We start from the raw sequence: 25,057 nt of genomic DNA on the forward strand, positions 1-25,057 counted from the left end.
CAAGCTTGAGCCTTCTCTCATGCAGCACAGTTCACACTGAAAGTTTCCCTCAGTCAGGTTCGAGCCTCCCCTCAACATTTACAGTTCACAGAGAAGGCTTCCATCAGCTGGGCTCGAGCCTCCTCTCAAAAGTCACAAATCTCAAAATAATTGTCTTTGGACTCCCAGTCCCAGAATGCACTGTAAGGATTTTGATCCCACTTCACAGCATCCCAAAATGGCATTCCATGGCTTTGGGAGCTGCAGCAGCTAAAAGGGGATTTTGAACTGAGGTCAGGGTCTCACAACCTGCCCCTCATAGACCTGGGTTTGCCTGCCTGGCCCAAGGGAGTAGTTCTGCTGTGGGTACCACCAAGCAACCCCAGCTGCCCCTGGGTTTGTCTTCTGGAGGTACAGTTCCCTCTCCACACTGCAGTCTCCTCTCAGGTAACAGGGCCAGTGTTTGGGCAGTTTACCAGTGTCTATGCAGCTTGCTTTGTCTTTCGCCTGCTTCCCAACGCCTTTGTTTTCCACATTTTATGCTTCCTGGGAGAGGTAATCAGGTTCAGGTGTACACAGTTGTAAAGGTAGGCCTGACTTTGCCTGGCCTCATTACTGAGACAGTCTGCTGTCAAAAGGAATGAGTCTGTTTTCTGTGTCTGACTGGGTTTTCTGTCAGTAATCTTTATCCACTCGATCCCTCTCTTCCTCGTCTCAATGTTTACATGAAAAGGGGGGAGTTGCAAAGTCAGTAAATCTTGCACAGTAGGATGGGGAAGAGGTTTGAAAGGAAAGGGGATGCTGCATCTCCTCATTGGGTGTCCCTACCCTACTTCCTGAGGACCCCTCATCCAGGTGATCCTCCCGCACTGGTCCACCCCAAGAACTCGATCCAACAGCGATGGCTGTGTCCTGGCCACCTGGATGACAAATCCCTCTGCATCAGCACTTGAGACACCCTCTGGTTTCTTACAATGCCACGTCAACTAGGCCTTTGAACAATTAGGCAGGAATGTGCATAACTGATCAGGTGAGGGGCTGCAGCCTAGCACTAAAGTCATAAATATAATCTTGGGAAGTGAGGCAGAGATCCTGAAGTGCCGAAACATGAACCAAGATTTGAGATACGAGCGCCCCCCAGAATGATGGCCATTCTATTTGAACTACCAGATGTGAAGGGAAATGAGTCCTAAATCCTTCGTGAACTGGATTGATTAGTGGGACACTAGGTTTACTCTTGGCGAGGGGAACTGATAAAGGGGAAAGCGGAGAACAACATGATCTATGCTTCATGCCGGAGAGAGCCAAGAATGATGCCCAGGCGGTGGGGAGGGCACGATGGGGGAACCAAAGTGTCTGAGATGAGAAAAGGGTTTCTTTGTTTTTTTCTGGGCCCAGTCTGACCTGAAAGTTGACTGGTGAGTTCATGTTGATAACCAGGTGTACATTACATGATAAGGTTTAAAGGTAGCGCAGTGTCAGTTGAATGTAACCAATTATCTTGCAGTGTTTCAAGATGGACGAGGACGTTACCCACATGTGGTGAAGATGGGTGAGAAGACAATGGAACCAATTGGGAAATGGGCCATATGTAATCATTAGCATGTACATAGGAGGTAATCAATGTTGGTGGGGGATTTGTATGGAGGACAAGCAAGCCCTGTGGCAGTGGACTTATAATACCATTGTGGCCATTTGTCTTTTGTATACAAGATAAAGCTCTTGTCTTTCTTGAAAAGGGGTGAACCTAGCCCTTTCCCCTAGTGGGTTGTATTTTCTTGGTCTGGTCGCTGGGGAGTTAACTACATTATTGGCGACCCCGACATGATCTCAGTATCCCCTGTGAGGAGAGAGGATTCCTGGCCGCACATCCGGAAGGGCCGTGCCCACCTGCAGCAACCAGTCCCCTTTGTTCACAACCATTAAGAAGTTTACAGGAGCTCTGTTATCAGATTTCCTGTCTGTTCTTTGGAGCGGGGCGCTCTTCCCGGATTGTGCAGGCCGTTAACAGGACCCTGTGATGGAGGACTTCGAGTGAACACGCAGATGCAAGTGCACCCTCTTCGGAGAAAAACAAGAAGGTATGAGGAGAGAGTGTGGGTGTTGTTGAGTGTGGGGAAAAGTGGATTTATGTGTGTGGTGAGAAGAGATTGGACTGATGGTTTGGGAAACCATGTGGTATTGTATATATTTTCTTTTTTTATGAGTTTTGTACTACAGACTATGGAGTAAATGGGATCCTTTCCTGAGGTCATAGGGAAGAAGACAGCGATGTCTATTGAAGAAGAAGAAAAGATATCGATAGAAGCTCCGTATAAGTAGTGAGCCAGGCATCTCTCCGTCTAGTGTAATGGGGCATGGGAACGATAAGTATTTGTGATCGAGGCCCTTGTTGGTCTGGGATCTCCTCATCTGATGTAAGGGGGGTTCGGAACAAAAAAGTAGCATTTATTGTGTTTATATTTTTCCTGTTTATGTGGTGGTTAGTATTGGCCGGGGGAAGGCCAATTGTGGTGTGACATAGGAGGTGTGAGAGAGGAGTGTGGTTGCGTGTATGTGGGATGGGGAGATTGTGAATAAGGGTGAAGGGCATAATATGTGGACATTGGGGAGGGGGACTATTAATTGGGCCAGGATAGGGGTTTTGAAACATACTGCAAAGTACTGAACGGAAGGGGTAGCTACAATGGAGCCAACAACCCCATTGGATTAAATGTGTAAAGCCCTCTATACCGAGATAAGGTTCTTAAGCAGAGGAATAGCCAGGATTGTCTATTAAGTGGGGCCTGAAGCTAATGTAGTTGGGCCCATTGCAGTGACATTAACATCTGTAAATGCCAACACAGCGCTGCTGAGTGGACATTTACAGATTTTGGGTGGGCCTTGCCCGTTCAGGCCCTACCTTGTCTACGTCTCTGTTCTTACGTATTATAAGGAATGGCTCGCGGAAACAAGGGGGGATGTTTAAGTCATGGCCAGAGCAGGGGACAATTAATAGGAAGATTCTGAGTCATATATACACATTTTCGACAACTAAATATAAAGGAAGAAAGCTAAAAAATAGAAAAGAACTGTTAGAATAATGGAAAATGGTGGAAGATTTGGAGGATAAGCTTGCAGATTCCTTGAAGGCGATATGTGAAGTGGTTACTCTGTGTAGCACAACCACTATTGTGGCTGTTGTTCCGAGTGCCCTTGTCGCCCCTGTTGAAATAGACTGGTGCCCCCCGTTTGGGTGTTATCTCACACAGGCTGCATTAGGAAACATAAATCTTATGTATGTCCTTTTGCCAGTCACGGCTCCCCCGCCGTCCACGCCTCCACGCCGGCACAATTTCAGAACCTTTCTAACCCCACACCATAAATTGCTGTGAGGGATAAGGGTTTGGAAAGAAACGATACTAAACCACAAAAGGAGTTGGTTGATGCACTCCGGAAGGTGCAGGGTGAATTGGCGCGATTAGAAATAGAGAGGGGGAGCGGACAGCAGACTTCCGTAGGGGTGGATGAATGCAGGGCAGGGAATATTTTATTTTGGATAGATAGCACAGCTATTAAGGATGTGCATATAGAGGAAGATATATGTGAAAAGTCTTAGAGATTCTTTACGCAATCTATCCAACATGTTCAAGTACTCTACTGGGCCAGCGCGGGTGACTGTCTGTGACCTAAATATGTCCTTGCGGTTCGAAGGAGTTCATCGCACAGTGCACTTGACAAAGGCACCCTTGATGGGCACCTAACTGCCACGCGTACTCTGGGCCAGTTACCCTTCATCTGTGATTTGCACAGTGACGTTGCCTCTCTGGTGGCAGCTAGCGCAGTGACTGATGTAGGCCAGGAGTCCAGGGGGCATCAGCTCTGAGATGAACCCTTGCAGTTCAGTGGAGTTCTGTTCTTTAGTAAACACAGGCCGCAGGCTGTTCTGGTTACTCAGGTGTGTAGTTTATGCATGGATATGGATGAAATGGGTAAAGACAGCAGATCAGCACTCTGGAAAGAAGGGTTGTTCCAGCTGGCAAGGCAGCTGTGCCTGTAAGGTCAAGCAAGGGGCGCACTGGCAGAGCGTCAGAGTCAGAAGCAGTTTTGGAATATAGCAATCTGGCAGAGTTTCTGCACCATTACACTTTGGGTGACTTCTTCATTCTGTGAGACACTGACCTAGGAGTAACTAAGTATGAGAGCAGCTTTGAGTTCGGCGGGTTCTCAGCTCCCAGTTCCAGGGTTGCATCCATTTAAACATGTGGTGGAGTCACAATAAGGGCCTGCCTTCCCATTCAAGCTGCCAGGAGCATGCTGAGTTTTGGATTCAAGGTCAGTTCCAGACACCATTTAAGCATCTAAATATTTCTGATTCAGGAAACTACAACCCTCAATATGTGTTGCAGGCAGAAGCCATGTCCATATATGGCGGGATGTGCTCCAGCTCTCCATTTCAGGACATAAGTTTAGGATGTTGGAGTTCCACTGAATTTGCGCAGGGATTTCTGGTGTAACACGCTGAACCCTATTAGAATCATACACAAAGAGTGACAGCAGCCACTGAGGCCTCACAAGCATTTGTGTGAGGAGACCATTTTCTGAGTGAGGCCTTAGAGAGGTGAGCTACATGGTTACGCTACCTTACTTCAGAGCACTGAAATGAACAGAAAATTGGAACATGAATGGAGGAAAAACTACGATCCACAGAACAAAATCGCATATCAAAGACCGATAAAACTATAAAAAGCTGAAATACTGAAACCGAAAAAGACATACTACAACAAACTGATCAGAAGCTCAAGCAACACCCATAAAGAGATGTTCAACATCATCAATGAGCTAATAAACCCAACAGCATGCAACAACACACCCACACCCTCACAAAAACTATGTGATGACCTGGCTGACCACTTCAAAAGCAAACGTCCAGCAAGTCATTAAGAGCTTTGGTGAAAACACTACAACCCCCTAACCAGCCAATACTAGAACCGTCTACTAGACTAAACACCTCCCACCAATCTCCACAGACAAAATCAACAGCCTAGCTAGCAAAGGCAACAGACCCGGCCCACCAGACATATACAAGACTATCCTTATCCAGAAAACATCCGCAGAATATTGCCTCAACCTCTTCAACCACTCACTAGCAACAGGAGCAGTTCCGTAAGCCTTCAAATCGGCATACATGAAGCCTCTCCTTAAAGACTCACCGGGAAACATTGAATAACTAACCAACTGCCGACCAGTCTCAAACATATCACACCACCGGAAATTCAGAGAAAACTACGTATATGAACTAATCCTGGAGCATGTAGAAACAATCAGACACTAGGCCAGGCACAAGTCGTCTTCAGACCCATAAGAGAAATGGAAACTCCAATGTCAAATCAGCACTAACGTTACTTGATCTATCAGCAGCCTTCGACATAGCCCAGCACGAAACACTCATCATAAGACTCAAAGATAAAACAATCGGCAAAATGCAACCTTACTCTGGCAGAAAAACTTCATAACAAAAAGAACAGAAGCAACTAGGCTAACACCCTTCAAGTCAACCCCCCACACACCAACCTGTGGAGTCCCACAAGGTTCATCCCTCTCAACACTGCTATTCTATATCTACATGGCCCCTCTAATCAACCTCCTCAAAAGACACAGCCTCACCTGCTACAATTATGCAGATGACACAAAAATCATCTGCAACGTCATCGGTAGTGTAGAACAAAGCCCTACCCTTACCAACTGCTTTACAGAAAGAAATCATGAACGTGCCCAGGGACCCCTCGAACCAGCTCCACATTCCATGGCCTACTGAATTGAGAAACCCACCAGAACATCCAAAGTGGTCAAAAACCTCAGAATGCTAATGGATAACAATTTAACACTTGAACTGCAAGTCAACGCAGTAGATAAGAAATTCTTCTTCCACCTACACACAGATACTTCCCTTCTTCACCTTCCCACATAGAGCACTCGCTGTCATTTCTCTCGTCGTGTCAAGAATAGATTACGCCAAAAGCATCTATCCCGGAATGCCACAATACCATATAGAAAAACTACAATTACTACAAAATGCAGCAGCAAGTCTACTCCTCAGACGCACTAAGAGAGAACACAATACACCAGCACTGAGAACACTACATTGACTACCGGTCAAAAAACAAATCTTCTCCAAAATGCTGTGCATAACATTCAGAGCAATCCACGGCCAAAGAGCAGAATTCATACAGGGAAAAATCGCCATCTACAAATCAAAACGAACATCAAGGGGCAGCAATTTCATTCGCCTTGAACCGAAACAAGACTCAAAGTGTACATTTTGGGAGGACAGGATTCTCCTGCATATCAGCGAGACCTTGGAGCTCGCTCCCAGGTGAAATACGAACAACAGAAGAACACCGGAAGTTCAGAAAATCGTTAAAAACATGGATCTTTAACTCACTGAGCTAAATAGAAAACTTCAAGGGGAAAACATCAACACACCACAAAAGGATCGCCGAAAACAACGGACACCTGCGAAGCCGTAACAAGTCCACTCAAAGAAATAAAACATTCTATCACAAATCACCACAGAATAATAATAACTTGACGGATCAACATAACGTTGCACAAAGAACTCAGACGACTAACCCAGCAAAAAACTCTGTTATACTCTGCATACTCAGCCTCAAACACTGAACAAATCACACACACCTCATCCCCAGAGAACAAACAAATAACCACTTCAAACAACAGACACCCACACCACAAAACAGGAAAGTAAGCCAATCGCACACAAATGACCCTATACGCAAACAAATGCACCAAACCCCACATAACGTCCACCAACTAAAAACAAACCAACACACTGTGACCGTTTTTCCCGAACTGAAGCTACCACCAGCACGTCACAGCTCTCTTGCGCTTTTCCCTCTCAATCCCACTAAGCCCTCACAAACCCCCTTTCCTATTCAGATCTGCCAGAGCAACTGGAGACCATGAAAATGGCAAAGGTGCACAGTATACATCACAATAACACAAAATATGACTGATCTCTCTGTACAGTCCTCTGAAACCTTAATCCCATTGCCCCCCCCCCCTACAGCCACATTCACTCACCAATGGAACGCGGTTTGGCCCCCAGTTAATTAACCCTCTAACTGCCTTCCATGTCCACTCATGGAACACTGATCTGACGGCTGCCTACGCAGGGTCCTCTAAATGGATTTGTGTTGGTCTAGAAAGTGTTCCCCCTTTACAAAGTTTTCGGAAGAATGCTGCTTCTAAGAGAACAAGTGGTTTATACCAGAAGCAAATCAGCTTAAACGCAAATGCCACCTGGAGTAGCACGATGGTCGCAAACCAAGGTTTGCGACCATCAAAACCAAGGTTTAAACGTCATCTTCGCCCGTATTAATGGGCCATCTTCACAACCAAAAAAGACGTTCTACTCTAATTGCATCAGCAACGAATGTGACCTTTGCCCTCGTTTGAGATCACTCCTCGTAAGAAGCTCTAAAGCAATTGTTCTTCCCAATGTGCTCTCAAATAACCACCCATGTGTTGAGAAAATCGGGAACAAGTGTGATTTATTTGCCCCAATGGAAACCCATTCCCTCTTACCCTGTGTTCCTGTCCTTGGCCTCCAGTGTCCACAGCCTCACTGCCTTTGGGCTGTTCCCCCATCTCTTAAGGGCTCCCACTGCTTATACGCCTTTGGGAGTAGTTCCCTCTCAACAATGCACAGGAAAGACTTTTAATGAATTTGAGCAGGGTTTTGTACCAGCTATTAGGACTATAGTTAGTTAGGGAACAGTTATATCACAATAATTGCAACAGTACCCCAGAATGAATGAACATTAGCAACATAAGTCACGTGAGTCCATGGGGGCCCTCAAAAAGGAGAGTCGCCACGGGAAGGAGTTTGGAGAAACCCTAACGTTCAGAGTGCACGCAAAGGAGGCAGAAAGATAGAAGAAAGTTCTATCTAGCACTGCCTATCTGCCCTCTAAAGCTAGAACGTGCTGGTGCGCCGCTCATCTAAGAGTTGGTAGAATACGGAAGGGAATATCTACCCATTTATAGTATGCACCTGACAGTAAATGTAATTAGGGAATTAGAATGATCTCCTATGAGCCAACTGGAGTCAGACACACTGCGTGGAACATGCAATGTGTAGGGTGACTTGGCAGTACAAAAGAAAGGTAGTTCAAACACATGCCAAATCAGTCTAGTATTGGTAAAAATAAGTGTAATTAATGACCTGTAGAGCTGACTCCAGGTGTGCACATGTAATAAAAGATCATCAAAATCATCCGTCAAGTAAAACCGGGTTAACTGATAACCCAACCTGTCTGTGCACGTGAAGCTCCAGGTCAGTGCAAGGAGCTTTCAGCCTCAGAGCTAAGACCTCTCCAGACATGGCATATCGCAATGAGACACGTCATAAAACATTCATTTCGGTGCTATGCAATCCTGTGCACACTGGGAGACAGCTGTGGGTGTCAGAAGTTTGCATCTGGGGTTACTTTTACGGCAGGCATGAATCGGGGGCTGTCCAACCATTGCAAAGACACGGTTTCCCCGGGTGTTCGCAGGGGAGCAATACGAGGATTACTAAGCGCATGAGGGGGGTGTAAAGGGCATTATTTGCACTGACGTCATTTCCAGTGCTAAGACGGGGACAGATATCACAATGCGCCGGGGCTAAGGTCAGCCCAATAGATGAAATGTTCTGCGACTACCATTGGCAACGCAGGTGCAAAGTCCGTGCACTGTGCATTGCCTGAGGATCCGAGTCTTCACAGCTGTGCACAGGACGGGTTGCCCCAGTTCACCGTAGGCTGCACTGGCCTCCCTTCTTCCCAGGACCAGCAGCAGACTGTAACCCCGCTGGGGGGGGGGGGGTGGTGGGAGGGAGGAGGGGAGGGAGTCATAGGTCAAACGAGCAGAAGGCACATTGGCAATGATGTGCTAGGTGGCTGTGCCCTTGCCATGATGTGCCAACCAGGCACAGCGGAAGTTGCCATGGATCTGATAAGTGCTCATGGGAAAATGCTTTACCCGGGCATGAAGTCATCTGGTAAAATAGGGGTTGCAGAAAAAGCTGACTGGCATCCATGGCACCCCGAAAGCTGGTAATGGTGTATAGGGTAGCTCCATATAGAGATACAAGTAGAAAAGCAGCGTACATTATTTATTCATCAAATGACCTGCCACTTTACAGAAAGGGTGTCGCTTCGATTGAGCGACGGTGCCAGTGCACAGGTACAGGGGGCAAAGCTGCCGAGTACCCAGAATACTGCACGGAGAAACCACCAACCCGCCTCTCCTTCGCCAAGGTGCAGAAGGCAGAGCGTTTCAAAGAGGCGTTTCCCTGAGCAGGCGCTATGCATCGTGGGGAATAAATGAAGTTGACCTGGCAGGACCCAGGCAGTGGACAGTAAATGACTGGCACCGCCTCCCCGCCCCCTTTTCCTTCTCCCATCCTCGTGTCTTGTCTCTTCTGGCTTGGCCTCTTGAACCTTATCTGTGGGGTTGACTGGGGCCAGCTGTCTAATAACCAATGTCTCTCATTGCTTGCCACTTCTGTATCGTGGCCAAGTATTCACATTGTTCTATGCACAGAAAGGCGCCCTGAAGTGTCCAGAAGGAACCCCCGAGGCGCTGTACTAAGCTCCAGAATAAATACATATTTTGCATAAGTGGCAAGTCTCTGAACTCTGCACATGCTCCAGGGAAAGGTTCTGGCTGCATTTCACAAGGGCGCTGTCTGTATAGCGCCTGCCCGAGGTCCGGGCCGAGAAGCGCCCCGACGCTCCGCCATTTCCATTTCTGTGTACACGGGGCGCTGTCACGAGACCAGGCGAGCCAGAAACCCTGGAAGGAAGGAAGGAGGAGCAGGATGCGTTCCTGGAGGAAGGACGCGGAGCTCCATGGCCTTGTGTACACTTGGATCACACGGCAGCTTATGGCAGCTGATGGCAGCTGATAGCACGAGGTGCTGCGAGGACAATGCCCTGGCTGGCATGGCGGCTTCATTGGCAGCGCCAGGGCAGGCTGTGCTGTGCCACTGGGCGGGCAAACGTTCTGCTGCTGGTAGTCTCTGCCACTTCAAAACAAACGGCCCTGCTGCTGCTGTCAGTGCTCCAGTGAATTTGCCCTTGTACGTCCTAAAAAAGCACAAAAACGCTAAAAATAGGAGCCGTGGGCATACGTGCAAAGGAGTCAACTGCCCCCTTAGCGCTTTGGCAACGGGGGCAAGAAGCTCACTTTGCCCAGTACATCAAAAAGGATCCGTGTGCAGTGACAATAATTCAGAATACGAAATACCATTGGCTTTTAAGTGCTTGGCCTGAACTGTATGACGCAATGATTTTGAGCAGTAGCAGCAGGGATCACAGTCGTGTTTATTTATTTATTTATTTATGCATTTATATAGCGCACCTAGCCCAAAGGTATCTAGGCAAATTCTTTAAATGTTGAGTGCCAGGTGCAAACCAGAAAGTTACAAAGGTAGCCCAGCAGGTTAATTGACTGTTTCTGAGTTTTTAAATGCTCTGTGCTAGCTGTAGATTCTAGGGCCATTTCCTGTTCCTTCATAAAGATGCACTGTTTCGAGACGGGTGGGGGTCGGCCTGCCTCAATTCGTCCAGTTCCTTGCTCATATTCAGGGTGGGCAAATGCTGCCCCCTTACAGAAAATCAAAAGTTGGCACCCATATCCCGGGAAGTCTAAAACTTCAATTCATCGTAGTGTGTTTAAAATATTACTTCAAATTGTGGAGCCTGAAAAGTATTCTAGAGCTTCCTGACGATATGTTTCTTTTCCCTGCATTATTTTCTTATCACATAAGCCACGTACTCCCAAGATTTTAAGAAGGAAGTGGCTTGACTGCCATAAAAATGGACTGACTGGTACATTTTCAGGCCTGGATTATTCCACTTCCAAAAAGTGTGGTAGGGAAGGGGGTGGTGAAACAGAAATAAGGAAAAGAAAAATCCTAGCAATGCGGTTACAAATTATTAATAAAAAAGGAAAAACGAATGGTGAAGAAAAATATCTTTAAAGAAAGCTATCAATGCTGAATGGCAAAGACATGATGCACCAATTACACGATTAGAAAGCTCCTTAAGCCTCGGTTTCTTTATAAGAAGGAAAGCAGATTACAATACTCATTCTTTCCACCAAGTGCAATGGAATCTAATCTATCGATCCAGTAGGCCGCTTGGTGATGCAGTATGTTAGGTATATCACTGTGCTGTCCATCTGCTATCAGCTCTGAGATCTGAAACTGGATCGGTGATATTTGGTGTCAATATTCATCGAAATTTCTACCAACTGTTGAGCTAGGATTGTTGATACAAATGTTCAATTTATGTTTGTTCCACCTTAATTGGACCGGCCTTGCAGATTGGCCCACATAATAGATACCATAAGGGCACTGAATCGAGAAATGACATTTTGAAGTAGAAATAACTGACACCATATCTTTCTCTGAAGGACATCATTATATATTCAAATGATGAGACACAAAACAAGGTACTCTAAAAGGGGAGTCCCACCCTTCACACAGAGGAAACTCTTCCAGAGAGAAATTGGCCAATTCTATCTACTTTGGACAGATGCATGGAAACGTCAACACTGCCTTGAGCGTTACATTCAGATCCCTGCAGCATGTGCTTGGACCAAAAATGTTGCCTTCGGTTGGTGCAAATTTATGAATAACTTTGAGAAGTTTTTATAAATAAATCCCAAGTGTTTAAAATACCTCTAACTAGAAAAACAGCTAGGATTGCATGGTGAAAAAAATAATGTATTGTTGTTTTAACCAATATCCACTCATGTGAAAACTCAAAATACCTTCCAAACTTGGTGGTGTGAGGTTGTACCCAACTTGCAGTTCCCTATCATGGAAACTTTATTATCCTATACAAGTAAAATTCTGGGGCCTACTGACCCGCCTGTGCTTATGCCGGATGCAACTTAGTGAATCTTGCAACAGGATTCCTGCATCATCAGCAGACAAAGCTGCAATGGTTGCACCCAGCCCAGAAGTCCCAGTGGGGTGGGAGTTTCGTTGTCGGGGTCCTGTGGTCATATGGAATCAACATTGGATTGGCACGAAATCCTTCAGGGTGGGAGGACACTTTGCCATCCACACCTGGTTCAGAGCAGTTTCCTTGGGCATGTGGTCCAGATAATTGCTGTTGACGGGTGCAGATGGCAAATGAATGGGTGCTTTCATAATTTTCAAGGGGAGCTTTGCAAGATCTCATGAAAGGTTGGAATCCACTGTTTTTACCTCATCCATTTTAATGAAAATGCTTTCTGAAGCCAGGAAGCTTAAGAAAATCACACATTGGGTTAAATGTAAATATTTAAATAATATACAAAGAATGGGAACAGGGCATAAAAACGAGAGTAGAAGTAAGAACTAAAAATACATTTTTGAATAGGGAGGAGTAAAGGCGAGGCGAATGGCAGTAGGGGCAGTATGTTATTTTTTTAGGGTTTCTGCTCCTGTTTTGCAATAAAGAAGGGAGGAAGGTAACTAAAATAATTTGAGATGAACTGGCCAAAACATAGGTTTTATTGCAATGACATGTCTTGAAAGGGCTGCATTGAATTAGATGTGCAGTGAGAGGATTTCACTGAGATGCGGTAGATTCAAACGAACATGTCCACGGTGTGGTGTGGTGTGGCTGGATCCTGGGTGGATGACACGCTACCGAGTCATTGGTAGAAGCAAGGTTGGGCGGTTTTGTGGTTAAAAGAGAAGCTTCCAATGAGTTAAAGTCTGCGACTAGTCTGTTGTTCTAATGGTATTGAGCTTGAAGTCTGCGAATGGTGTCAGGGATGGGATTTTGTGCTGGTGGCCTCGTGCCGAAGACTATGTGGCAGATTGTCTGTGGGTAATGTGGTGTGCAGTGCATCTTTAGTGATGCCGAGGTCTTATTGGCATAAGACTGCCAGGACAATTAGTGCCGTGCCATAAAGGAGATATTCCCTGGCATTGGCACAATGTTAGCGTCTGAGGGTTGGGGGCAATGCCCTCCTCTCTGTAGAAGATATGGTTGGCATCATGATAGGAGATGAGGCCATGTATTTTGGTTGTGCGTAATTGCTGGCCTGGTGTTGCAAAATCCCAGGGCAGATTTTGTGGTCGCATGGCATGGCTGGGGGGGCGGTTAGGAGGAAGGGTAGGAGGAGGGCAGCTGGCGATGCTTTGATGATCATTCTTATAGAATATCTGATGCGTGACGGTGGGAGCTGTGGGTGTGTTCCCGGCTGGGCGGGGCTTTTGCCATAGTTGTGAGTGAATGGTGCAAGGAGTGCAGAGGAAGTGTGTAATGGGCGGCTCTGGATGAGTGGTGGGCTAAGATGTAATCAGTAAGGCCGGTGAATGGTGTGAACAGGCTGTGCGTCAGGGTTGTAGAGTTTGGGAAGAGGAGGTGTTTGCAGAGGTCGAATTGTGGAAGTGGGGTCCTAAGTTGCACTTCTCCAAATCTCCAAAGAGTGGTAATGAACTTTTTCAACTCCTTCTTCAGGTCAGTTAATTGGGGTTCCATGCTCAACCCTGCAGACGGGTTAACAATGAGCGCCTATATGTCTACGGGTTAAGTGCCCTCTATAAATGTCCAAATAAATAAATAAATACACGTATGGCCATTTGTGTGGGTAGATCCTGGGACCATCCTGAAAGAGCGAGGGGAGGTTTCACAAAATCTCTTATACTCCTCCTCCCGTCCATGTAAGGAGGAGCAGAGGCGGGAGGGGAAGGGCTTGCTCCCAACCGATCATCTATCAGTACATCAAACGCTCCGCCCCATGTCATGTAGCCCGACCCACTTGTCGCTGTTCACTCCCCTTCGCCCCTGACGCAGAAAGAGTGTGACAGATGTGTCTTGGCGCGCAGCAGAATCGATGCGCTGCCATAAAACTACAAGATCTTCATGCTGTGTGTCGTTCATCGCAGCGGCATGAATTTGTGCCTACGCGTATTTTCTTTTTTTGGGCACTTGTGATAGATTTTGGGTCCAATACTGAACAGTTGCCGTCTGTTTGTGTTTTCAAAAATCTTCTCCGATCGTCTACCAGTGATAAAAGCGCTTCAGGAAGTGCTTTGAGATGCAAGTGTTTCCTCCACCAACCAAGCGGGCCATTACAGAAGGAAGGGAGGGTGGTCTGAGAGCACCCACGGCTTCACTCCCACAACATCCTCACGAAGCCCACGGTGACCTTTAAGATGGAGCTCACAGTATCATCCTGTGGCATGCTGGGTGAGGTGCTCAGAAAAGGCAGCAAGACTTTCATAAATCTGCACAGGCTGGGACTTTGGTGGTGGGCAGTGACTCACTGAGGAGACCACAAAAGTAGCATAACAACAAACAAAATAAAGGGTGGCCCACAAACGAATGAGGAATGCAGTTCCTTTTTCTAGCCGATGAATGGGTCAACATTGACTGCCTGCCGTGGAAAGGGGTCAAAGGAGGACCTAGTTCTTCTGGTGGCCACTATGACCACCATTGACTATCAAAGTGGGCAAGTGAACTTCAGCATGGGTCCCCAGGTGTCCGTAGCATAATACACACAATGTACTTTTTGGGTATGCCAATGGACCTCGGTTGGATTGCACTGCTTGCCATCGCTCCGCATTCTGTAGTGGGCCTTGTTTTGCTTTGTGAGGGGGTAAAATAATTCCAGTTTTCAGGACCTAGGTTTCAGCTGTAAACCTGGTCCGTTGGCCTCGGTCACGTTTTGCAGCTGAAGGAAAGCTAAATGCATGCCGGGACAATGCCATTCACAACACTCACCTTGCAATCCACCAATAGCAACAAGCAAATGAGGGTATGTCCCCACTGCTGGCCAATGGCAAATTAAATACTTGCGTGGACGTGGGATGCATCCTCCAGACTGCGCATGTCAACTCCAGTTGCCGAGGCTGCACGTGGCCCCACCCACAGAATCTGACCCGCAACACATGTAGGGTCAATAAGTCAGCCTGCAGATGGAGGTCCGTTTAAAAATGTCGGCGCCCAAGGACCGACTGCAGTGCCGGCGAAATGCAGCGCAAGGTCACTGCCCGCGGATTATTAAAGATGAAGCAGGGCACTCTGTGCCACAGGGTGTCACGCAGTGAGATGCCAGTTTGCCCAGCACCTGACTCCTACACCTTGCAGTGTACACTTGATATGCGGTTTTAAGGCCGTCTTCGGGGGCCAGGTAAGCATGTGAAGGGACGCCGGAGGGATCAATGGGGGGCGCTGTAGCTTCAAGTGGGGAGTGGAAGGTGCTATTAACAGGATGTGATGGAGGAGGGTGGGCGGGGGCAGGGATGTGGTGTATGGGGGCTTGGGGATAAACCTCTCCAATTAAGACTAATCCTGCCGACATGAAATAGAGAGGACTGGAAGAGGAGGGGGTGGTCCTAGGATGGACATCCACATGGTGGCACCATTCCCGCCCACTGGAGGCCTAAAAAAGGTAGTCTTTTTTGGAGGGGCACGCTGCGATTTCCTGCAGCTGGCGGCTCTTGGATCCTTAGAATGGATGCCTCCTGCCCTGGATGTCAGGCGAGTGGATGCTTAGAGGCCACAGCCCGAGGCCAGTAGGGACTGGAACCAACCCTCCATTGGATTGAGGAGAAGGTGATGGGAAACACCAAGTGATAGCCAAGTGCTTCCCTGTGTTCTGGGCAAGTGCACAACACTGGGTATGATCCAGTGTTTGGCCAATGCTTATGGAGCAAGACGGGTGCATTTCAATAGTTTATTAAACCTGCGGCAATCCACAGATCTGAGCCATCTCAGGCCCATGGAGAGGTTGCGGTTGAAAGTCTGCAGCCAAGGCCTACTTCCCCATATGACGCATTAGGTGGGTCCCATTGGCGCTGTCAGCCATTTCCTTCCTCCGCCGCGCACAGTCTGATTCCGGCTCTTGCTTCAATAGTCCTGTCACTTCTAGGAATCTGCTGGTCCCCTCCTCTTCCTCGGGCACCCCTGTGGGTTTATCCGGACACTAGAATCTCAAGATTGCAGTGCCTGCTCATGGCATCCATGTGATATGATATGATAAGTCATTTATAACGCGCCTGTACACAAGTGTTTCTAGACGCAACAAGACCAGGAGGCGAGGACAGAAAAGGGGGAGGCAGAAGTAGGGCAAAACAACGACCTTACTAGGCCTTGCGTCATCCCTGGGTTAGAAATGGGGTGCAGTCCCTTGGGACATCTATATCCAGCCATTGTGGAGTAACCCTACTTTCTTCTTTCCATCTGACTCAGTCACATAGTCACCCCCTGAATTGTGGTGGTAGTGCAGGTTGTGCAGGGAGCTCTTAGCTAGGAATACCCAACCATACTGAATTGAAGGTGGCGTATTCTTGAAGGAGCAGAGCTGGTAGAGACAACAGGCCGCATTATGAGTTCGGCATTAAAAGTACCACATTTAATAGATGCAATAATTACTGTTCCCACAGGTATTATTCTGAGGCATACAGCACATATATGGGTTCAACACCATGCATGTGCAGACAGTACCCTCCGGAAGAGGTGAATTCTGGGTACTGCATGCACTGTTACCGGAACCATGTCACTGCATGCAATAACACCATCACTGGATGCAGAAAAGGCCACGTGTGCAGAGATAAACACTACTCGCTGCTGCCCTCTACAGGAAGCCCGCCCATCCTCAGTCACAGCACGGAAGTGCCTTCTGGCAACCACCAGGGCTGAACAATACACGGTGGCAGAGGCAGCGAAAAAAGGTGGCAGCACAAATGTAAGTACGGTGAGCGAAGCTTGCGGAGGAGGTGGGAAAGGAAGCCCCCAGCCTGACTGGTCACCTGATGGCAAAAACATCCACCTGAAAGCGGAACTAGCTCTGGGACAGGGCGCAGGACCTGGAGGTAGCAGTGTCCACCCACACTTGAACCACCAAGGCGGTTAAAGGCACGGCTAGGATGACCTAAAGCAGCGGGTCAGCAGTGTTCTCTGCCAGCACAGTCAGGAATGCATTACTACAGTCGGGTGCACGGTTTCTCGCCTCCTAATGCACCCCTGGCAGGAGAAAGCTGCCAGCATCATTGAGCTGACCAGCCTGACGGGCATCAGAGAATATGAGGTCGAAACCAGGCCCCACGTTGCGGGTGCTGGTGGGTATGGAATAGGGCAAGCATCATGTATTGTTCATGTAACAGCTGCATAGTAGAACGCATGTGATGCCATGCTTTTGGGCACGGCAGACGTGGCAGTTCTCATATTGCCACCTGCATATATGTAACCAAACCAGACAACCATGCCTGGCACAAGACTGCCACGTAGCCACTCAAACTCTAAACCACCGCGTGCACAACTGAACCGGGTCAATGAAAGACACACTACACATACCAAATGAAACAGGAACAACCAAGCGAAGAGCATTTTGCAAAAGATGACATTTTTCAAGACAGACTGCATGGTGAAAACATAGGCAGCAGTGTAAGATGAAAACACCTCGTGAATCGGAGTAGAAGAACATATACCTAGTAACACTGCATCCATCAGACATCTCTGCAGAGCCAGCCTAGACAGGCAGTGTCACACCACCACTTTGCCAGGGGATTGAGTTTAAGCAGCCACTGTGTCAAGGACCCTCATTCAGCAAACATCTCCTGCGACAGCCCCTTCAAAGCATGGCCGTGAGAGTGCACAGCCCACAGAAGGAGTGGGGAGGTGTTATGCCACAAGATGTAGGCAACCTTAAACACACCTGCTAGGATGATTATCAAAGCAGCTGACTTCTGGGAGTCACGTGGAAGATAGCAGTGTGTGCACCACTGTGCACAGTTCTTCAGCCATTTGCTGTGCAGACAATGACAGCATCTCCTTCTATTCCCAACAGACGATACCTCCAGTGACCGAGGCCCTCCAGCAGCCTCTACCATTACCTGGCAGAAGTACCACCCCAGATACATCCAGGCCTTCAGCCAGCAGCACCACCACTACCTTGGCTACCCTCAAGCCCTTGGCCATCAGCACCACCCGCGCTACCATCAGACATTCACCTGGCAGAAGTACCACCCCTGCTACATCCAGGCCTTCAGCCAGCAGCACCAACACTACCTTGGCTACCCTCAAGCCCTTGGCCATCAGCACCACCCGCGCTACCAGCAGACATTCACCTGGCAGAAGTACCACCCCTGCTACATCCAGGCCTTCAGCCAGCAGCACCAACACTACCTTGGCTACCCTGAAGCCCTTGGCCATCAGCACCACCCGCGCGCTACCATCAGACATTCACATCACCTGGCAGAAGTACCACCCCTGCTACATCCATGCCTTCAGCCAGCAGCACCAACACTACCTTGGCTACCCTGAAGCCCTTGGCCATCAGCACCACCCGCGCGCTACCATCAGACATTCACATCACCTGGCAGAAGTACCACCCCAGCTACATCCAGGCCTTCTGCCAGCAGCACCAACACTACCTTGGCTACCCTGAAGCCCTTGATCATCAGCACCACCCGCACTACCAGCAGAAATTCACCTGGCAGAAGTACCACCTCTGCTACATCCAGGCCTTCAGCCAGCAGCACCAACACTACCTTGGCTACCCTCAAGCCCTTGGCCATCAGCACCACCCGCACTACCATCAGACATGCACATCACCTGGCAGCACCACCAACCCTGCTACATCCAGGCCTTCAGCCAGCACCACTACCTTGGCTACCCTCAAGCTCTTGGCCATCAGCACCACCCGCGCTACCATCAGACATTCACATCACCTGGCAGAAATGCCACCCCAGCTACATCCAGGCCTTCAGCCAGCAGCACCACCACTACCTTGGCTACCCTGAAGCCCTTGATCATCAGCACCACCCGCACTACCATCAGACATGCACATCACCTGGCAGCACCACCAACCCTGCTACATCCAGGCCTTCAGCCAGCACCACTACCTTGGCTACCCTCAAACTCTTGGCCATCAGCACCACCCGCGCTACCATCAGACATTCACATCACCTGGCAGAAATGCCACCCCAGCTACATCCAGGCCTTCAGCCAGCAGCACCACCACTACCTTGGCTACCCTCAAGCCCTTGGCCATCAGCACCACCTGCGCTACCATCAGACATTCACATCACCTGGCAGAAGTGCCACCCCAGCTACATCCAGGCCTTCATCCAGCAGCACCAACACTACCTTGGCTACCCTCAAGCCCTTGGCCATCAGCACCACCCATGCTACCATCTGACATTCACCTGGCAGAAGTACCACCCCTGCTACATCCAGGCCTTCAACCAGCAGCACCACCACTACCTTGGCTACCCTCAAGCCCTTGGCCATCAGCACCACCCGCGCTACCATCAGACATTCACATCACCTGGCAGCACGACCACCCCTGCTACATCCAGGACTGCAGCCAGCAGCACTACCTTGGCTACCCTCAAGCCCTTGGCCATCAGCACCACCCGCGCGACCATCAGACATTCACATCACCTGGCAGAAGTGCCAACCCAGCTACATCCAGGCCTTCAGCCAGCAGCACCACCACTACCTTGGCTACCCTCAAGCCCTTGGCCATCAGCATCACCAGCGCTACCATCAGACATTCACATCACCTGGCAGAAGTGCCATCCCAGCTACATCCAGGCCTTCAGCCAGCAGCACCAACACTACCTTGGCTACCCTCAAGCCCTTGGCCAACAGCACCACCCGCGCTACCAACCGAGATTTACCTGGCAGTAGTACCACCCCTGCTCTATCCAGGTCTTCAGCCAGCACCACTACCTTGGCTACCCTCAAGCCCTTGGCCATCAGCACCACCCGCGCTACCATCAGACATTCACATCACCTGGCAGCACCACCACCCCTGCTACATACAGGCCTTCAGCCAGCACCACTGCCTTGGCTACACTCAAGCCCTTGGCCATCAGCACCAGCCGTGCTACCATCAGACATTCACATCAGCTGGCAGGACCACCACCCCTGCTACATCCAGGCCTCCAGACAGCAGCACCACTACCTTGGCTATCCTCAAGCCCTTGGCCATCAGCACCATCCGAGCTACCATCAGACATTCACATCACCTGCCAGAAGTGCTACCCTCAAGCCCTTGGCCATCAGCACCACCCGCGCTACCATCCAACATTCACCTGGCAGTAGTACCACCCCTGCTACATCCATGCCTTCAGCCAGCAGCACCACCACTACCTTAGCTACCCTCAAGCCCTTGGCCATCAGCACCACCCGCGCTACAAGCAGACATTCACATCACCTGGCAGAAGTACCACCCCAGCTATATCCAGGCCTTCAGCCAGCAGCACCAACACTACCTTGGCTACCCTCAAGCCCTTGGCCATCAGCACCACCCGCGCTACCATCGGACATTCACATCACCTGGAAGCAGTACCACCCCAGCTACATCCAGGCCTTCAGCCAGCAGCACCAACACTACCTTGGCTACCCTCAAGCCCTTGGCCATCAGCACCACCCGCGCTCGCTACCATCAGGCATTCACATCACCTGGCAGAAGTACCACCCCTGCTACATCCAGGCCTTCAGCCAGCAGCATCAACACTACCTTGGCTACCCTCAAGCCCTTGGCCATCAGCACCACCCGCGATACCATCAGGAATTCACATCACCTGGCAGAAGTACCACCCCAGCTACATCCAGGCCAACAGCCAGCAGCACAGCACTACCTTGGCTACCCTCAAGCCCTTGGCCATCAGCACTACCCGTGCTACCAGCAGACATTCACATCACCTGGCAGAAGTACCACTCCAGCTATATCCAGGCCTTCAGCCAGCAGCACCAACACTACCTTGACTACCCTCAAGCCCTTGGCCATCAGCACCACCCGCGCTACCATCAGACATTTACATCACCTGACACCAGTACCACCCCTGCTACATCCAGGCCTTCAGCCAGCAACACTACCTTGGCTACCCTCAAGCCCTTGGCCATCAGCACCACCCGGGCTCGCTACCATCAGGCATTCACAACACCTGGCAGAAGTACCACCCCTGCTACATCCAGGCCTTCAGCCAGCAGCACCACCACTACCTTGGCTACCCTGAAGCCCTTGGCCATCAGCACCACCCGCGCTACCATCAGACATTCACATCACCTGGCAGAAGTACCACCCCAGCTACATCCAGGCCTTCAGCCAGCAGCACCAACAATACCTTGGCTACCCAAAGCCCTTGGCCATCAGCACCACCCGCGCTACCATCAGCCATTCACATCACCTGGTAGAAGTACCACCCCAGCTATATCCAGGCCTTCAGCCAGCAGCACCAACACTACCATGGCTACCCTCAAGCCCTTGGCCATCAGCACCACCCGTGCTACCATCAGCCATTCACATCACCTGGCAGAAGTACCACCCCAGCTACATCCAGGCCTTCAGCCAGCAGCACCAACACTACCTTGGCTACCCTCAAGCCCTTGGCCATCAGCACCACCCGCGCTACCATCAGACATTCACATAACCTGGCAGCAGTACCACCCCTGCTACATCCAGGCCTTCAGCCAGCAACACCAACACTACCTTTCGCTACCCTCAAGCCCTTGGCCATCAGCACGACCCGCGCTACCATCAGCCATTCACATCACCTGGCAGCAGTACCACCCCTGCTACATCCAGGCATTCAGCCAGCAGCACCACCACTACCTTGGCTACCCTCCAGCCCTTGGCCATCAGCACCACCCGCAGTACCATCCGACATTCACCTGGCAGAAGTACCACTCCTGCTACATCCAGGCCTTCAGCCAGCAGCACCAACACTACCTTGGCTACCCTCAAGCTCTTGGCCATCAGCACCACCCGCGCTACCATCAGACATCCCACATCACCTGGCAGAAATGCCACCCCAGCTACATCCAGGCTTTCATCCAGCAGCACCACCACTACCTTGGCTCCCCTCAAGCCCTTGGCCATCAGCACCACCCGCGCTACCAACAGGCATTCACATCACCTGGCAGAAGTACCACCCCTGCTACATCCAGGCCTTCAACCAGCAGCACCACCACTACCTTGGCTACCCTCAAGCCCTTGGCCATCAGCACCACCCTCGCTACCATCAGACATTCACATCACCTGGCAGAAGTACTACCCCAGCAACATCCAGGCCTTCAACCGGCAGCACCACCACTACCTTGGCTACCCTTAAGTCCTTGGCCTTCACCAGCACCTGCGCTACCATCAGACATTCACATCACCTGGCAGAAGTACCACCCCAGCTACATCCAGGCCTTACGCCAGCAGCACCACCACTACCTTGGCTCCCCTCAAGCCCTTGGTCATCAGCACCACCCACGCTACCATCAGACATTCACATCACCTGGCAGAAGTACCACCCCGCTACATCCAGGCCTTCAGCCAGCAGCACCACCACTACCTTGGCTACCCTTAAGCCCTTGGCCTTCACCACCACCCGCGCTACCATCAGACATGCACATCACCTGGCAGCACCACCACCCCTGCTACATCCAGGCCTTCAGCCAGCACCACTACCTTGGCTACCCTCAAGCCCTTGGCCATCAGCACCACCCGCGCTACCATCAGACATTCACATCACCTGGCAGAAGTGCCACCCCAGCTACATCCAGGCCTTCAGCCAGCATCACCACCACTACCTTGGCTACCCTCAAACCCTTGGCCATCAGCACCACCCGCTCTACCATCAGACATTCACATCACCTGGCAGAAGTGCCACCCCAGCTACATCCAGGCCTTCAGCCAGCAGCACCAACAGTACCTTGGCTACCCTCAAGCCCTTGGCCATCAGCACCACCCACGCTACCATCAGGAATTCACATCACCTGGCAGAAGTACCACCCCAGCTACATCCAGGCCAACAGCCAGCAGCACCAGCACTACCTTGGCTACTCTCAAGCCCTTGGCCATCAGCACCACCCGTGCTACCAGCAGACATTCACATCACCTGGCAGAAGTACCACCCCAGCTATATCCAGGTCTTCAGCCAGCAGCACCAACACTACCTTGGCTACTCTCAGGCCCTTGGCCATCAGCACCACCCGTGCTACCATCAGACATTCACATCACCTGACACCAGTACCACCCCTGCTACATCCAGGCCTTCAGCCAGCAACACTACCTTGGCTACCCTCAAGCCCTTGGCCATCAGCACCACCCGCGCTCGCTACCATCAGGCATTCACATCACCTGGCCGAAGTACCACCCCTGCTACATCCAGGCCTTCAGCCAGCAGCACCAACACTACCTTGGCTACCCTCAAGCCCTTGGCCATCAGCACCACTCGCGCTACCATGAGGCATTCACATCACCTGGCAGAAGTACCACCCCTGCTACTTCCAGGCCTTCAGCCAGCAGCACCACCACTACCTTGGCTACCCTGAAGCCCTTGGCCATCAGCACCACCCGCGCTACCATCAGACATTCACATCACCTGGCAGAAGTACCACCCCAGCTACATCCAGGCCTTCAGCCAGCAGCACCAACACTACCTTGGCTACCCAAAGCCCTTGGCCATCAGCACCACCTGCGCTACCATCAGCCATTCACATCACCTGGTAGAAGTACCACCCCAGCTATATCCAGGCCTTCAGTCAGCAGCACCAACACTACCTTGGCTACCCTCAAGCCCTTGGCCATCAGCACCACCCGTGCTACCATCAGCCATTCACATCACCTGGCAGAAGTACCACCCCAGCTGCATCCAGGCCTTCAGCCAGCAGCACCAACACTACCTTGGCTACCCTCAAGCCCTTGGCCATCAGCACCACCCGCACTACCATCAGACATTCACATAACCTGGCAGCAGTACCACCCCTGCTACATCCGGACCTTCAGCCAGCAACACCAACACTACCTTGGCTACCCTCAAGCCCTTGGCCATCAGCACGACCCGCGCTACCATCAGCCATTCACATCACCTGGCAGCAGTACCACCCCTGCTACATCCAGGCCTTCAGCCAGCAGCACCACCACTACCTTGGCTACCCTCAAGCCCTTGGCCATCAGCACCACCCGCGCTACCATCCGACATTCACCTGGCAGAAGTACCACCCCTGCTACATCCAGGCCTTCAGCCAGCATCACCAACACTACCTTGACTACCCTCAAGCCCTTGTCCATCAGCACCACCCGCGCTACCATCAGACATTCACATCACCTGACACCAGTACCACCCCTGCTACATCCAGGCTTTCAGCCAGCAACACTACCTTGGCTACCCTCAAGCCCTTGGCCATCAGCACCACCCGCGCTCGCTACCATCAGGCATTCACATCACCTGGCAGAAGTACCATCCCTGCTACATACAGTCCTTCAGCCAGCAGCACCAACACTACCTTGGCTACCCTCAAGCCCTTGGCCATCAGCACCACCCACGCTACCATCAGGCATTCACATCACCTGGCAGAAGTACCACCCCTGCTACATCCAGGCCTTCAGCCAGCAGCACCACCACTACCTTGGCTACCCTGAAGCCCTTGGCCATCAGCACCACCCGCACTACCATCAGACATTCACATCACCTGGCAGAAATACCACCCCAGCTACATCCAGGCCTTCAGCCAGCAGCACCAACACTACCTTGGCTACCCAAAGCCCTTGGCCATCAGCACCACCCGCGCTACCACCAGCCATTCACATCACCTGGTAGAAGTACCACCCCAGCTATATCCAGGCCTTCAGCCAGCAGCACCAACACTACCTTGGCTACCCTCAAGCCCTTGGCCATCAGCACCACCCGTGCTACCATCAGCCATTCACATCACCTGGCAGAAGTACCACCCCAGCTACATCCAGGCCTTCAGCTAGCAGCACCAACACTACCTTGGCTACCCTCAAGCCCTTGGCCATCAGCACCACCCGCGCTTCCATCAGACATTCACATAACCTGGCAGCAGTACCACCCCTGCTACATCCAGGCATTCAGCCAGCAACACCAACACTACCTTGGCTACCCTCAAGCCCTTGGCCATCAGCACGACCCGCGCTACCATCAGCCATTCACATCACCTGGCAGCAGTACCACCCCTGCTTCATCCAGGCCTTCAGCCAGCAGCACCACCACTACCTTGGCTACCCTCAAGCCCTTGGCCATCAGCACCACCCGCGCTACCATCCGACATTCACCTGG

This window comes from Ambystoma mexicanum, chromosome 10 (assembly GCF_040938575.1).
Source record: "Ambystoma mexicanum isolate Mex_15411 chromosome 10, UKY_AmexF1_1, whole genome shotgun sequence".
Classification (NCBI taxonomy): Eukaryota; Metazoa; Chordata; class Amphibia; order Caudata; family Ambystomatidae; genus Ambystoma; species Ambystoma mexicanum.